An 18,755-nucleotide genomic window follows, 5' to 3' on the forward strand; every position below is an offset into this window, starting at 1 on the left:
ATTGAAACAAAATTTTCATACAACAGGCTACAATTTTATAATTATTAATTTCCGAAAATATTGCCATGGCTACTGGCTTACTGTATCAACAATTTTTCTTTAAATTCCTTCAAAGGTTACTAAGGTTTTGGGCATACCGTCTAAGTAGAATTTTAGCAAGGATTTAATTTTGGCATTATTAGCGAGGGTGTTGAGATCGCTAACATTTCATATGGTAAAAATTCATTGCTTTTTATTTGTAAAAGCTTCTTAAGTGGTAATTTTAATTTCGCTAAATTTGCATCTCGCTAAAAATAAACACAATTTTTTATGGACAAATCGCTGCATTTGCGTCTCGCTAAAATTTCCACTTATACGGTAGTTTGGTACATTTATGAAGTAAGATACAGGATAGATCCTTTTCAATTTAATAATTATTATTTTTTTATTTAAAAATGGTTAGTGTTAGTTATTTCATTGGTTTGTGTTTAAGTTAGTAAGTTTAAAAATTGAAAAAAAACAATCATTGATTAATGAAGATTAAGAAGTCTTAGACGCATTCGTGTTTTGGGCCACATCTCGCCTTTCGCGCAGCTTCCTCCATGGTTAAATTTTCAAATGTGGAGAACCCTGTCATTTCATGAATAAAAGTCATAAATAATTCACAGAAAATCATGAATTATTCATAATCACCTCGCTAGGGAAACGCCATGTGTTTCTTGTCATGATCGGGAAAATAACGGAAAATCCTTCGTCAATTTAGTGTATAGATAATCGACTAACAATAAGTATGAAAAACCTCAGTCAGCATTTCACTCAATGATTAATTTTATTTGCTGACAGGGTCATTGTATCAACCATAAAACTTACGAAATGATGGCTTTAAACGAGACTGCTGATATTCTTGTTCTATCAACTTGTTTCTCAATAGTTTACCTCGTTTTAGAAATTGTTCATATGTAGAACATGCTCTTGCGTTTCGATTCAGCTGAGATAAATAAAAGTTCGTACGCAGGTGATGATGATTATTGATGCATTAGTAAGGGAAGTTGACGATAGAAAAGTAAAAGTCATCACGTTTATCATAGACCTTGGTTGGTAGATTACCATTAACGTCTTTTTCAAGTAAAATGTCTAAATACGAAACAGATGTGTCAGACTCAGTGGTATTTATTATCTCAATCAAGCTCACCAGGATCTATCGTATCGGCATAAGACTGAAAATTACCATTGTTATTTGACAATACGTCGTCGATATTTCTAAATGTCGAGTTGAAGGTCGCAGCAAGTGTTTTCTTCTTCCTACGTACAAGATTTTGGACAAATTCTGCTTCATATTAATACAAAAATAGGTCTGCTAATAAAAGGGCGCAATTGGTACCCATGGTAGATTGTAGACCTGGTCTGCAAAAACCACAAAGATATCGTCAATCAAAAACTCAAGCATCTTTTTTATGTCAACTTGGGTGAACTATCAGAGGCTCGCCGCAGTAGGTGGTAGCACGACAAAAGATTGCTCACTGCTCAAAGTCCAAAATGACAATAAAACGTCAATCAGATAATTCAGACATCTCAATATGAACTTTATAACAAAAGATATCAATATGTTTATAAATAGATACAGTGTAGTTAAATACTCTGCTGAAAAGTGTAAAGAAGGTTCATTTGTGAACCAGATTATGTCTTCTATCGAAGTGTTAGAATTCTATAATAATATTCTTGCTTGAGTTCTTAAAGAATAGAAAGGGGCTTCTCTTCCCCAGCTGAATCAAAACGGAAAGGCATGTTCTACATACAATCTGTTTTCAAAACGAGACATGGTATTGACGAACAAGTTGATGAAACAAGTATCAACAGTAACCATTTTGCAAGTTCTTTGATTTTACAGGGACCTTGTCAGGAAATCCAACATTTCATTAAATCAAATGCTCATTGATATTTTTCATACTGATTGATAGTTCATTATTTACAAAGTAAATTTTCTGCAGATTTTCGTTTGCCCAATAATTACAAGAAGTGATCAAGACCGATTGACAGAGGATAATTTCCCCTCCATTGCACCTTATTTCACATCTAATGTTGTTATAGAGGTTTTTGTTTTCTCTGACATAGAGCTTGAATAGTGTTTGATATCGCCACATTTCATAATCAAACTAGTACTAATTGTAACGGGGACCGTTACAGATGTTCCCCAAACGTCCCCAAATCCCTTTTGTGCCTTTTTCCTACAAGACATTTTTTTTTAAAAATATGATCAGTATCGAAGGATTTCATCAAAAAAGCTACGATGATATCAATTATATGTCATTCAACACATTGTACACGTAGCGCATGCATGATGATCATGGCATGTTGTCTATACCATTAACATATCGATATTTTGTGAGAATCAATTTAAAAATATCTTTAAAATGTACGTGCTACTTTTTTCAAATATATTGGTTATTTTGCATATTTTGCGCTTACACGTGCATACATGCATGCATGTTGTGCATTCAATTTATATAATACCATAATGTAGGAATCCATTATACATAATCATTTTCTAAATTTCATCCCGTTTTGTTGAAAACTAAGAAAGTTATAGGCATTTAAAGTTTCGGCAATTCATATTGCAGCACACATGATTGCGCATGCCTTCACGATAATTCTTTTATACATGTATCATGCTGTAGATCTTCATAATGTATAAGCATTTTTGAAATTTTTAAAGGATTCTGTAAAAAACAAGAAATATATTGAGAATTTAGTTTCAGCCTATCAAAGCGAAGTGCACGTGCATGTGCGTAAAATGTTATTTTAACCATGTCATCTTGTCTATGCTACTTATATGTCCTCATGATATGAGTTTCAAAGCATTTCATCAAAAATTGAAAAATTACATCTCTATCAATTATATTGATCATTTCTCATGTTGCACGTGCGCGCTCTTGCAAGCACGTGCACTCAAAATGAGCTTTGTTCGGGAAATCTACATAACATGTCTCCTGACCCTAAAAAATTTCACCTCAGTCAGATGTGTAGTTTACAAGATAACTCGAGTGCAAAATGTTCCCAGGAAGAAGCAACGAGTAGGTCTTCCGTCCTGTTTGACCGGAAGTAACGTTTATTTTAAAGAAATGAGCAATGACGTCCAGTTTCACCGGAAGTGACGACGACGGACGGAAAATTAATTTTTATGCTTCCAATTACATATGTTACCTAAAAACATGTCAAGAACGGCAAAAATATGCATTTTTGACTACTTCCGGTATGACTGAAAGTGACGTCGCCGAACGTATTTTGAGGACCCCAAAAGAATGAGCTTGAAATTTTGAACAACATTGCTTCTTTGACGTTTTACAAATTCTCAATACTTTTTGAGATATAAAGGAAAAACTTTCGGCCCCTCTCGGCCCTTAATTATAGGGGCCAGACCCTAATCGTTGATATCCATTGAAAGACACAACTTTGTTCTATATGTCTTTACAAAATATTAACATGTAAAAAGATATTGCAGAAAAGGTTTGAAAAAATTCTAAATCCCCAATGGCACTTTTTCGGACCATAGCGAACGTCAACGTTCGGCGTTTCCGGAAAAAGCAAAATGCTAAAGGCACACCTACAGACATACGTCTATCATACCTGAATGTTTCATGTTTCTATCTAAATCCATTTTTCAGAAAAAACCCTTTAAAATTCATAAAAGTTGCCATATCTCAGACCGAAAGTGACGTCATCAAAAAAGGGAAAAAAAAAACCGCATAAGGTTTAAGTGATGAAACATATGTCGTGAAAGTTTCATGAAAACTCATTAGGCCGTTTTCGAGAAATTGCGAGCACAAAATCGGTAAAAAAAAACAATAATAAAAGTGAAAAAGAAACCTAAGAATAACAGAAAGGTTTTCCGCTGAAGACGGAAAACATTAAGAAGAAGAAGAAGAAACAGTGTAAAAACAATATGCTTCCCAACTTTGTTTGGGGAACATAATTACTGTAAACCAATTTTATTCGCAAACGAGAAATACTGGCTCGTTTCGCTACTTTTTCTTACTCAAGAATATTTCCAGACATGAACTTATTGATCACCCATGTACTAATATTGATTGTCGCCTCTATTGCAAGAATACGTAGTTGCGGATACCTTCCAAACTAATAAACAGCGAATTAAAGTGATCGCAAACAAATGATTGTTTATACTTGTATTTTCTTTACAGAACGCAAATCAACAACCAATTGCAAATTTTCTGGAGAATTGTCTACGTTATAAAGAAGATTTTCATTTCGGTGAAGAACTTGATGAGGCTGTGACTGAATACCATCGTCTCCTTAAGAAGGCAAAAGAAGCAGGATGTCCGGTATTGATTTTTTAAATGAGAATATCACACACCTTACAGAAAAAAGTAGTTTAATATTTTTTTTTTAATGAAAAATCCTTAATGTGTTTTCACTTCAAATATAATCAGCTACTGATGTGATATTTTAAGATGATAAAAATATTGAAACATATTTTGTAGGAACCGCAATTTGTTATCGATTAACCGATAAATCGATCGGAACGATAGCAATCGGTTAAATAATCTGTAATCGGTAAGTTGGACAAAATAAAATATATGCAAAATTTGACACAAATGTCTTAAAATTCAATTTTACGATGGGAATCTTTTCGAAGGTTGGTAGTTTACCTTTAAAGAATTTAGTATAGAAGCTGATTCGGAGGTAATTATGGCTCTCCAAATTGAATTCGGTGGATAATTGGTCAGTTTGTGTTGAGTTAATTACCTTAACACAGTCTTAAAATTGACTTTCCTTAATTCTTTATTGACAATTATGATCATTCTGAAAATTGTGATTTGGTATTTTTGTCGTTTTCAGTTATCTATCAAGTTTAATTATTAAACAAACGCTGTAAAATTAGGGCTATATGTCAAATTGAGATCTTTTTTTCATTATTGTGGCAATGCAGAATATTTACATTTACTTTGTTTGACCCTAATAAAAAGCATAAAATTACAAGTGATAAATACACACATAGCACACAAGACCAAATCACCGAAGTCTGTATGGCGTCCGAATACAGGAATACCCCATTTAAGTTTAAACAAATCGTAAAATGTATGTCTTTTATACTATTCCTTTGTATTTCTTCGTTGCAAATATATATTTTATTATTTTAGAGTGAAAAATAAAGAAAACTTTGATTATTGATTATTGTTATCTGTTTTATTGTGCACTATTTTCGTTTGCGGATTTTGGTTTGTGAGCAAATGAACTCTGGCGGGAAGTTTGGATTAAGCTGTTCTATCAATTGCCACGTATATGAAGGATTAGTCGGGAATTTTTATTTAAAGAATCAAAATTGCAGAAAATACAGAGGCTAAAAATGTAAAAATAAGCATTGAATTATCATTTTTTGACAGATGCAATCTCATAACTGCAATGGTGTGTGCAAACAAATTGAGTAACGCGCGTAACATCATTGCAGTTATGAGACTGCATCTTTCAAAAAAAAAATAATTCTATGCTTAAATGAATGTGTGTGTCATCTGCTATATATTGCAAATTATCGATAATTTGTAAGCTTCTTTCATGGTTTTCTTAATTTCTTTTTGTCAACTAAATTTGAAATAAAAAAATAATACATGTTATGTTATGTTATGTTATTAAGAATTTAGGCAAATAGATTATTTTATCTTCTAATGTTTTCGTCTGTTGTCGTCTTTTTCGGTCTTGAGGTCTATGCAAATAGAGCTACACTGTATATAATTATAAAAAGAGTGTCAAGAAAACAGATATTTTGATACGATTCATCGGTCGGAACAATGGAACGCCGAGACTGTCTTATATGAGGATAAAATATTATATGCAGTATTTCCTTTATTATATGCGGTACTATTATAACTATATATAAAGTAGTTTTTACATCATATTGTGTGCAACTTGTATGCAGTACTTCTTTCATTATATGATGTAGTTATGTCATTATATTATAAACACCTCATTATATGAGACATTTTTATCGTTATATGTGGTGGTTCTAGCATTATATGCAGTGAACACAACTCTATATAATGTAAACACTTTATTTACAGTATATTCATCATTCTGTGTATTATTTCTGTCATTATGATGGTGATGATGATTGTTAAGAATTATATATCCGGTCATATTAGCATTCCGTGCGGTAGATTTTGCATTTTTTATGATGTAGACACAGTTTTATATGCGGTGGTTTCCTCTTTATGATGATGATCTTTCGGAAACTGCCTTTCGCAACACCTAATGTTAAATTTAGAAAGTTGTAGTAGACCCTTTTCGTCCTTATTTATGAACATACTTAATTTAATGATTTCGGTTATCTGTAATAATTGATAATCAAGCACGATATAAAGTAAAAACTACTTTATATAATTAAAATAGTACCGTATATAATAAAGAAAATACTACATACCGGGTATAATGTTTAATCCTCATATAAGACAGGCCCGGCCTTCCATATAGAATCTCTTGCGGTTCCAGTTCTGTATTCGATTGCCAACCGTAATATTTTCTGTATGTAGGCTATCTGTAATTGTGAAGAACTAAGTTGCATGACCTTATTTACTTTTTTTAAGGTACAGAGAAACGCACCACCAAGTCCGTTGAATGCTGTAACTCCTAGCGAGAAATGTCAGGCACCTTGTCTGTATGACGTGATTAGTGATGTAGCAAAAAGATGTCAAAATGCAAAATGGATGAAGGCTGTAACAGAATTCATAACGTTGACAACATATTCACAAGCAGAACCCAGGCATGCCAAACACCAGGTGATTAACTATATAATGTCTAATTTTTTATACAATGATCAAAGAGTTTACAATTGAATTTTACGTCACCTCAAAAAAGTTGAAACGACTTTACCCGCGGGCATTGGCGTTGAAATTAGTGAACAAGTACCAATCTCTTGTAACTTTATAGCAAGTAACTGGCATGATCGGGAAATAACGGAAAAATTCGTCGTCAAGTCAGTGTATAAATGATGAAATAACAATTAGCATGAAATGTCAGTCAGCATTGGTCTCAATGAAAAATTGTATTTGCTGACAAAGTCATAGTATCGACCATAGAACTTACAAAATGATAATTTTAAACGAGACTGCTGATATTATTGTTTCATCAATTTGTAAGTCAATTCGTGTTAAAAATTGTTCATATGTAGAGTATGCTCTTGTATAACGGATCAATTGAAATATATAAACTCCGGATGCAGGTGATGAAGATATATTGCTGCATAAGTAAGTGAAGTTGACAATAGGAAAGTTAAAGTCAATACGTTTATCATAGAGCTTGGTTGTTAAATTACTATTAAAGACTTTTTCAACGAAAATTTCCAAATCTGAAACAGATGTGTCAGACTCTGTGGGATCTTTTCTCTCAAGCTCACCAGGATATATCTTATCGACACAGGAATGGAAATTACACTGTACCATTGTAAATTGACAATACATCGTTAATATACTGGAGTTTCTAAATGTCGAGTTGAAGGCAAGAGCAAGTGTTTTCTTCTTTTCACGCATAAGATTTTGCATAAATTCTGCTTACAAAAATAAGTCTGCTTATAACGGAGCGCAATTTGTACCCATGGGAATTCCAATAGATTGTTGGAAGACCTATTCTCCAAAAACCACATGGATATTGTCGATCAGAAACTCAAGCATCTTTTTATGTCAACTTCAGAGTACTTGTGTGTGCAATCAGAATGTGTTTTAACAAAATTATTTTTGTGAATGACCAGTGACGAGGTAAGTAAATTTACGAGTTCCATTTTATTGAAAAAAACAGCTGTCAATGGTTTTAAAATGCCTAGACTTTAATTTATCGGGGGAATGGTTGTGTATAAAGTTGAATAGTCGTAAGTTCTTAAGCTGTTGATTTTGGTAAAATCTTGTGATTTCAAATTGTCCAAAAGTTCTTTGGAATTTTTGAGTGTCCATATCTGATTCACACCGTTTCTTGAATAAATTGTTGCACATTTTGAAGTTTGTTCCTTCACTAGTGTTAATATGTTAGTGAGGAATACAGAAAGAGGCTTGATTGAACATTTACTGGAACCCCATATGTTTCTTTGTTTATAAGGATTTTTATGAAGTTTCGGAATCCAGTATACATATGGTAGTTTAAAATCATTTTGATCCTTCGGGATATTAAAAATATTCAAAACTGACATACTTTTTTGAAGAATTTCTTCCTTAGAAAGGGAACTATGAGTAAAAGTTACCATTGGAGCATTAAGTCTTCTAAAATACAATTTATATAATGATCCTTACAAACAAAGACAATGTTACCTGCTTTGTCAGCAGGGACTAGTACGTACTGATCATGTAATCTATTTAATTCTTTTTTCATTTCTGGATCATTGAATACAGAAGGATAGATGGTTTTCTTATTGCCGCTCAATCTTTAAATTTGCTAGATCTGATACATTTATAGCACTGGTTGTATTAGCTGACATCATGTGTATTCTGACTATAAGTTATACTTTGTTTTGAATAGGCATAAACTCATCCACAGGACGAAAGACCACCTTAAAGCAATCGCTTAATGGTGGCTTAAAGAAGTTAATTCCTTTAAGCCACCATTAAGCCACCATTAATTAAGCTGCAACTTACAGGTGCTTAATATCCAAACTTCATTAAGTCACCTTTAAGCTGAGCTTAATTGTGACTTAATGGTCAAATCTCATTAAACTACTTTTACGCATCTTATATCGAATCTTTGAACTAATGTGTTAAGTTGTTTCAAGATCATTTACGCAAAATCTATTTCAACTCATAATTTTGTCCCGATCGTCATTTCAATATAGCATTCTTGTCAACATGCATTAACTCGGGCACTGAGAACAAAGTTAGTTAATAGCCACAGGTGCTTGCTCTCAGTGTCTAACAATAATTTTTTTTTTAAAAAATCATTAACAGAAATAATAAAACAAGACATGTTTTATAATTACCGTACATGATTTTTTTTAAAAAGAAATACTTATTACATGCGTTTTTTAATTATAAGTATAAATACTCTGTAATATGATTTTTATTTTTTTAAATAAATAATTATTAAACGACAGAAACAAGCCCATGTGAAATATCTAAATTTTTCACTACCGAAAATCAATTTGTTCTAGTAATTAAGGTTCATAAACCCTCTGCTCACTCATATGAAAATTTTCTCTAACTTTTATGTTTTTCCAAAGAAAATGTATATGCTGAATAAAATACAAACAATTATAGCACGGATTGCAGAGCAAAATTTGACAAAAAAGGCACTTAAACTTGACAAATTTATAAAGGAATAATAGACATTTGTATCATTAAGAGTTATCTCTCTTATCAGAGTATCAATGTACCTTAAAATTATCTTTATCCATGAACACAAAATATTTTAAAAGCAATTTAACACTCCGCTACAGAATTTACAGGAATATAATGTCATGTTCTTTTGAAAAAAAAATCTCTTTTGGTAGGGGGGGGGGGGCGGGGGATATTGGTATAAATATGTTTAGTTTTCAAAGATTGACTTTTACATGATGATTAATTTGAATTAATTCGTGGGTAATTGTCATTATTTTTGATATTATGCAGCGGTAAGTATCAGTCTTCAATGATTGTTATTTCAAAATCGATTTTCAGATGAACAGCCTATCAGATTAAACATGCCATCCGACCAGATTTATACACATTGGGAAACGGGATAAGATAAACAGATTGACAGTGTACGGTTTGCCGACTGGTCAGACAATATTCCTTAATTAGGTGTGTCACCGTCCCCGGTTAACTATAGGAAACTATACATACACAAAGTACTCGGGCAGATTTTGATGATCAATTATTTTTACAAAATTTAAATTTAACGCAAGTATATGATAATAAATGAAAATATTATGATTCATTGAAAAAGGACAATTATTTTGATACCCATTATGATACAAAAAGAATTTAAACTGAATATGATATTCTAAAAAATGTTTTTGTAAATGTAAACAGGTAACTTTTAGCGATGATTGCCACTAAATTTTAGATACAAAAACCGCTAATATCTGCAGCATATTTAAAACTTGCAGAATATGTTTTTTTCTCATCAGGGATCCGTGTTTGCTCTGTTCTAATTTTGTATTGTTTTATGGACTTTGAGATTGAATACTGTTCGTTATCTCCATATCCTTCTTTCATCTTTCTTTTTCGGTGATAGATTTTCGTGTTTTATCCATAATTAATTTAATTTCAATCATGATTCAATGCTCACATGTATAAATCTTCGAATAACAGAGCGATGAATTTATTACGTCAATCTAAAAGCCGACCTCAACGGTTTAGAAATATTAATGTGATATAAAAGCCTTTTAAAACGATCTAAAAATATAATTATATTTTGATTAATAAATCAATTCAAGACTTTTGGACGTTCAACAAAATAAATACTTTTACAAGTCCAAACAAACTTTGTGAAAAATAAAGGTTTAAATATTTTCACTTAAAATTGCTAGCGGTGATAGCCTAGTGGATAAGGCGTTTGCAACTACGCTTAAGCTCATGGTTTCGCGCCCGCGTTTGGGTTTTTTTTTTAACTTTTTTTTTTTGAATTTTGATTTCCGTTCTTTTTCTTTATTTTTACCAAATCAAGATATGTGTGAACTCGACAATAACAATTTGTGATAATAAATTACTATAAGAATAATTTTTCACTCATAAATACAGTATTATCGACTACGTAATTGTGGCTTAATGGTAGCTTAATGGAGTTTAGACATTAAGCACCTGTAAGTCTAGCTTAATGGTAGCTTAATGGTGACTTAATGGTGGTCTAAAAGCTACCATTAAGGACCTGTAAGTCATCATTAAGCTACCATTAAGCTACATTTAAGCACCCATTAAGGACTTTAAGATGGCTTAATGGTAACTTAATGGTGGTGTAAATGTTACTTAAAGGTGCTTATTGGTGACTTAAAGACAACCATTAAACCATCATTAAGGACCTATAAGCCACCATAAACCAGGCTTAAAGGGTGTGTTACATCTTGTGAACATTTATATCAGTAATCAAATGAATGGTAAACTTTAAAATATAATATGACACTTTAAATGAAGTATATTATATAGCAGAGGCCACGTTCTACCTCTGGGTACCAGAAGAAAAAAGAGAAGGAATACAGGAACTCTATAGAGAAGCTACTGGACCAGGAATGGGACCCCGAGTTTATCCCTACGTCTGCTGTTGAGTACGATTACAGACATTTCTACACGTCAGAGAGCGTCCTTAGGTCAAGTTTTCCTGACGCTGTAAATATTATTTTGATGCATATGATAACTGTTTATAGATATAGGAAAAACAATTTGATATTAATGACATTAACCACTTTGTTGTTGATGTTGTCCCTGAATAGCAACTGAGTAATTGCACTAATTATTAAATTTTCTTGATGCTATAAGGATTGTAAAATTGTAAAAATTGCATAAATATTAAGAAGAATTATGATTGAATATTTATGCCGTTATTAAGTATCATTTTGATTTTATTCCTGAAAAATGACTTTCTGAGTAAAATATCAAATATTATAAATTGTCTAGGACGAATGATGACTATGCATTTTTTGAAGGAATGCAAATAGTTTGAAAAATCAAGAAGACATAAAATGTCGTCTTCGAAAATTATTAAATTACAATTAGAAAATACCAGATGAATTTAGTGAACTGTATTCCGTTTATACGAGGGTTGTTCGAAAAGTTCGTGGACTTCCGTCATATCTTTTTTATTTGACGTAATATGCTATCCAAATTTGGTAGAAATATTTTTTATAATAAATCCAAATGATTTGTATTAAATTTTTCCTAAATATTATGATTTATTCAAAACTTATCCAGATTTCGAAAATGCAAAAATCGGATCGTGGAGCAGGTCAAAATATAGTAATACGATACACTATATAACGTCTGTAGTCACAATCTCTGTAAAATGGAGCTAAAACGAAAAAACAACCTAAAATTCATATTAAAAATTGTTACATCGATTCGTATACCAAGTTAAAGCTTTATATTTTGCTTTGTTGAAAAGAAATCAACTTGAGAAGATGGGTAGTCCTTATTGAAAACGACAAAAACGATGACGTTTTAGAACGTCACGGAGCAGCAGAAAACGATGCAATTTTGTGTTTTACTCAGGAAAAATCCTTAATAAATTCTTTAAAATGTTGGAGGAATCAAGAAAATTTGTCACAAGCGAGTTGTGAATGTGTGTACAAATAGTACAGGCAGTATTTGAGTGACAGAGACTCTGTATTGCATGAGAACAATCTGTGTAGCTACGGTTTAACTGTAAAACTCTAAACAAAAACTTTGAAACGTTGGAACGTCAAGGAAAGACATAGACGCTTCAGAGTTGCGTATCCTGTGGAAGCAGAGTTTAAGTAATCTAAGAAATTAAAACCTTAACGAAGGAAATCAAACAACGAAAGCAAATCTTTAAAAATATATGTCATGTATTAGGGAAAGAATTTAAGGTAGTCCGATCTTCAGGTTTATAAATTTAGCAGTAAAGTAATCAAAAATACTCATAAGAGTAACTCTGAATCCACAAAGTTATGTAAATATATCCACAGTATTTCTTTAAATTTAAAAATTAAAGTTAATCATATTCTATATTGAAAATTGTCAAATCTCCAATATTTTTGCAGAAAAAGCGAATTGGAATATCAGCAATGCATTTTCTAATTGCAGATAAAGCTGAATAAAATGAAAATTGTTGCATGAAAAAAATCTCAATTTTAACCTTCATTTTGATGCATTTTTAAATTAAATTGTAATTTTTGGAGTTATCCTTCTTGGCTGAGGATATCCTTAATGAGTGGGCAATGGATTAAACCATGTGGAATGTGTAGGGATAGTATTTTTTTTTAGAAATACTTGACACTATATTTTGACCCTACATTGCAGTTAAGTGTGCCCCATGGGTACTAAACATGTTGATTTTAAAAAGAGGTAAATTAATTTCTGTTGAATTGAATGGAATGAAACTTCACACATCAACAAAATAAATAGTTTTACATATTATATTGTGCTTATTTTAAATTTCTAGAGAGTAATATAATGAAGATTGACATCTTCCACGAACTTTTCGAAAAACCCTCGTATTCTTCGTATCAATTTCGTAGTTACCTAACGTGATCTTTTAGTATTTGTTTTTGTCAATCCTTTTATATTACATCTTCTGTTTCACATTTCGATCGGACAAATTTTCCATTATTTCTTTTCTTCGATTTTTTTCTAGACCGATTGATTAATTGTTTCAAATAATTTGTTAATGTAGTTCCATTTTTAACCTCCCATTTTACGTTTTGATTAGACAGCTTTTTAAGGCTTCCAAAGGCAATCAATATTGATGTCAATATCAGCAAGAGAAAGAAAATATCTATGAATAAATGATAGTTCCTGAAGAAAAATGCAAACCTTCTCTTTTCTTATTTTGATAATCATAAGATGTTTTTCATTTTCTCCAGTACATATTTAACATGGCCAGTTCAACTTTAAGTAAACCTGATGATGTTCCACAAGAATTCAGAGAAAGAACCCTGTTTCACTTTCTTCTGACAATTGATATGAAAAAGTATGGAGTAAAACCTGAGGATGCCTGGAGAGACTTTGGTCGATGTATTTTGGCTGAAAAACAGTTAGACCTGGCTCGTCGTGCAGTGGTAACAGGACATAAAATACAATATAAAGGGGGAAAACCCTAGACATAGTGTAAAAGATAAAAACCACCCGTTTGCTTTGCTGGTTTTGTCATGAACTGAAATCCCTTTTTTTATTCAAAGGGCCCTGATCTTGACAAAAATGTAATTGTCAGCAAACATAACTTCTACAAGCTACAAAATGAGGTGAAGGAAAAGACGGAAGAAATTGAGGAACTTTCTACGAGGTAAATGTCATTAGATAAAATATAAATGAAGCAAGAGAATTTTTTCAATGATAATAAGACGTTTTTATGGAGTTTTATTTTGTCGTATATACTATAAAAATACAATCATAATGAATTTAAAGCTTTTAGGAACTTTTTATAGATTGAGTAAGTTCAACAGCAGTTGACTGAGGGTAACCCTAACATCGCGGACCTGAGTGACACCCACCGCCCCACCAGATTGGGGGAGATGTACAGTCAACTGTTTGATGACGAGTGGTCCGAGGCTTTTGAAGCCTTTAAACCTAAAAAGGACGAAGATGAAGAAGAAGAAGATGATGACATCTTTCCTGATACACTCTTTAATTTTTATAATGCATAAAATCAGATAGGAACAATTGGTTGATGTAATTGGATACCCCAATGTAAATATCATTCTAATTTTAAACGAGTAAACTATATATTTTGTTTTTTTTTCTCATGCATTGTTTTTTTTCTGTTTAAAATATAACTTAAATAAACGTAATATCATCAACAACCATTTCTCATACAATTTCATTTCAGAGAAATTTTTTTCAATATTGCTAGACAAAGATCAAACAAACAAAATTTAATCTGCTTTGCCGAATACATTGACACAAGTGTTTTATGTAAATATTTCTATTTCTAAAAAGTTGTACATCATTTATTTTCTAATCCTCTTTAAAAGTTCTGAAATAAAAGATGATTGATTGGTTGATTGTATTTTGCTTGACGTCGATTATTTTGCACCCATATGGAGACGCCACCACTTGCCGGTGGTGAGCTTCAAATTTTGTCGTATACTCGGTACACTGGTCCATTGAGCAGGGAGAAATCTTTTTCGTGTCACCACTTACTGCAGGACCTTGGTTTATAGGTCTCATCCGAAGGACCGGTCTCCACGTCCCACAGTGGGATTCAAACTCCCGCATAATGATTTACTGCTTACTGCTCGACTCTACAGAAGACGCTTGAAACACTGCGCCACGCGGACGATAAAAACGGAATTAGACGTAATCATTGAAGGATATGGTGATAACAAACAGTATTCAATATTCAAGTCCCTAAAACAATGCAAAACAAAATCACGGGATCAGGTGCCTTAGAGGAGTGAGCACCCCCTCCCCTGCTGACCGGTCACACCCGCCTCGTCGTGATCGGAAAATAAAAGAAAAATCCGTCGTCAATTCAGTGTATAAATTAGAACTTACGAAAATGACTTTTAAGGAGACTGCTGATTTTCTTTTTATATCAACTTGTTTGTCAACAATTTACGTCATTTCACAAAATGTTCATACGTAGAGCATGTATACGGGGGTGAGACCTGTCTGCAGGGGATGCTCACTCCTTCATGGCACCTGATTTCACCTCTGAAATTCCGGAGGTCCGTGTTTGCTCTGCTCCTATTTTGTATTGTTTTATGGACCTTTTATCTTGAATACTGTTCGTTATCTCCAGTACGTACTGGTCCCTGCTGATAAAGCAGGTTACATAATTGTCTTTGTTTGTAAGGCTCATTATATAAATTGTATTCTAGAAGAACTTGGATTTCATTCTAAAGTGGTAATCCTACGTATACTCTTACTTCCCTTTTCTAAGGAAGAAAATCTACAAAATCATAGGTCAGTTTTGAATATTTTTAATATTCCACAGAGCCAAAACGAATTTGAACTACCATATATATATATATATATATATATATATATATATATATATATATATATATATATATATATATATATATATATATATATGGATTTATGGATTTCGAAACTTCATAAGAATCCTCACAAGCAAGGAAACATTTAGGGTTCCAGTAAATGTTCAACCAATCCTCTTTCGTTACTCCTCACTAAAATATTGACAGTAGTGAAGGAAAAACTGTGTACTGTGCAACTATATATTCAATAAGTGGTGTGAATCAGATGTGGATACTAAAAATCCCAAAGAATTTTTGGACAATTTGAAATCACAAGATTTTACCAAAATCAACAGCTTAAAAAACTGGAACTTTTCAACTTTCAACACAACGATTCCCAAAGATAAATTAAAACCCAGACTTTTTTTTATATCATTGACAGCTGCTTCTTCAATAAAATTGGAACTCGTAAACTTACTTTCCTGGTCATTGGTCATTTGCAAAATTATTTTGTTAAAACACACTCTGATTGCACACACAAGTACTCTGAAGATGACATCAAGAAGATGCTTAAGTTTCCGATTGACAATATTTACGTGGTTTTTGGAGACCAGGTATTCCAACAAACTATTGGAATTCCCATGGGAACCAGGTGTGCTCCGTTATAAGCAGACCTGTATTCATATGAAACAGAATTTGTGCAAAATCTTAAGTGTGAAAAGATGAAAACACTTGCTGTGACCTTCAACTCGACTTTCAGATATATCGACGACGTATTGTCAATTAACAATGGTAATTTTCATTCCTAAGCGATACGATGTATCCTGGAGAGATTGAGATAAAAGATACCACAGAGTCTGACACATCTTTTTCAAACTTGGATATTTTACTCGTCAATTTCCCTTACTTAGCACTGGTACTGATAAAAAAGACAATGATAGAGATTTAACTAAAGAAGGCGCGGGTGATCAACCCATTGGAGGGAGCTAATGACACCAATTACCAGGCTACAACAGTAACTGACCCTGAAAAGGAGGAGGACACTATTATCAATATTAATAATGACACTGATTTAGATAAAAATATTAACGTAGAAGATAAATTTAAAGATACTTTTGATAAAATACAAGAGGGAAAGCAGACTTCTGACGAGAGGGCAGCTGATCCTAGTGAACCAAATTTGGAAGGAATGAAGAATCGAATGAAAAGGTTAACAGTGAAGATCAACCTAGTGAGAAGACCGATGATAAAACAAGCTCAGAAGATCAAAATAAAGAATTTCTGGATGTCAGTAAAACAACTGCTGAAGTTAGCACCTTACTTTTTAATATTACTTATTATATACTTGTATATAAAATGTATGTAAACTGATGAAGAAACTAGATTCTTTTGTTTTTATCATGTAAGCTAATAGTGTAAGGAGAAAAAACTCTAAGTAGCATTTAACGAAACATTACTTTTTTTCTGTTGTCTTATTCCCGTGAACAACCAAACAAACAGCAATCTGCTGGTAAAGAAACATCAGAGGATGGAGAAAAGAAAGAGGAGGATAAACCTGAACAACCTGAAGGAGAGGAGGTTCCCAATGAAGCACCTGAAGAGGAGGATGGAAGGAATGAACCTGATGGGGAGGAAGAAAAAGGACCTGAAGAAGAAGAGGAAGAAGACAGGAAGTACAGAGCTGACCCAGCATTCCCTATGATCGAGCATCACGCCCGAGAATTCCAAAAGGCTTCAGCAGGAACTTCAGCCAAGACTAAATCCACAGTAAATTTCATTGAATCGTGTACTATACTGCAATTGTTCAAACTTATGATTTAACTTAAAAAGAAATTTAATAAAATAATTTTCAAAAGTGTTCACTTCATAAATAATAAATCTGCGTTGAATTGAAATAACAAATTTTACACTGTAGCTTTTCATCAAAGTTGAACTTCCAAATCTGGTCGCGGATGAAGGGATTAGAGGAGATCTAAGCACATTGACCTACGTAAGAAAATGTGTGAAGCTGTGTTGGTATACGTGTATGCAGGATTCCCCTATGGTTATCGTCAGCCCTGAGAGAGGACAAGAAATCGACAAGGGGTTGTTTTCCCTCCATATCCGCCGCGAGAAAACTGTGGAAGTGTGTGTGTGGCCTGCTCTTCTGCTTCACGATGGCGGACCACTGGTGTGTAAGGGATACGTCCTACCAGAGGAGAGGAAACTCAAGAAGTAAAACAGAAATCCTATTTCATGAATGTATTTTCATAAATGTTTGGAATGAATTATGACTGTAAGATGAGAGCATTTTTTGACTAACCATAAAGATGGACATTTTTTATATGACTGCAATAAACATTTCGCTTTTAGAGTGAATATCTATGAATATATTGAATGTTATATTTTTGTGTCGAAGTTCAAAGCCGATAGTTTGTACAACTATAATAAGATTGTACATTATTGATTGCAAATTATTGAAGTGATATAATACATGAGCTTTTTAAAATAAGAATTAACTGCTTATTATAAATATATTATTAACCTTTCAGAAATTTATGCAAATGCGTTTGAGTTATTTTCCATCACTTTGTGGCGTTTTTTTTATCTAAACGATTTAATCTATATTATTAATAAAACATGATTAATATATTTAATTTATTATATCAAGATATGTTTTTTTAAAAGAAGTTTTTATACATCTGATAAAATGCATGTGTTTCACCATGTGCCATAAATTCATATTTAAAAAACAGAAGACATCTGTTGTCCTAAGCAATAAATTTCATTTTGAATCGCACTGTTTACTTAAATTATTTTGATAAAAAAAGAAGACCATAATGATGCCGTTTGCGTGTGAACTGATTTGGTTACCTTGAAAATTGCTCTAACCAATTAGTTTGAACAATCATATAAAAAAAGAATTGAAAAACAAAATGATGGATTAAAAATTGTCTGAAGTCCTTTTGTGAGCTCGTATACACGTATGTATATATATACAAATGTAACAATATTACAAAGTAATGATATTATGCTTTTTCGTCTGAAGATCAAAACACTAACTAGTGCTAATTGTAACGGGAACCGTTACAGATGTTCCCCAAACGCTCCCCAACTCCCTTTTGGTGCCATATTCCCTGTAAGCTTCATCAAATAAGACAAATTTTGTGCATTTTTGACTTTAACAACGTTTTCCCAGAAGGATGCCAATTATGTTCAAATTTAAGCATTGCACCCA

At 32.5% G+C, this 18,755-nt stretch overlaps 1 pseudogene; it reads left to right on the top strand.

Annotated features, from left to right (window-relative positions):
* LOC134240734 (uncharacterized) overlaps positions 1 to 17,968 on the top strand; it is a 42,122-nt pseudogene extending 24,154 nt beyond the window's left edge.
* The last annotated feature ends 787 nt before the right edge of the window (positions 17,969 to 18,755 follow it).

Source organism: Saccostrea cucullata, unplaced genomic scaffold, assembly GCF_032062105.1.
Source record: "Saccostrea cucullata isolate Sc308-1 unplaced genomic scaffold, CSIRO_AGI_Scuc_v1 ctg1514, whole genome shotgun sequence".
Lineage (NCBI taxonomy): Eukaryota > Metazoa > Mollusca > Bivalvia > Ostreida > Ostreidae > Saccostrea > Saccostrea cuccullata.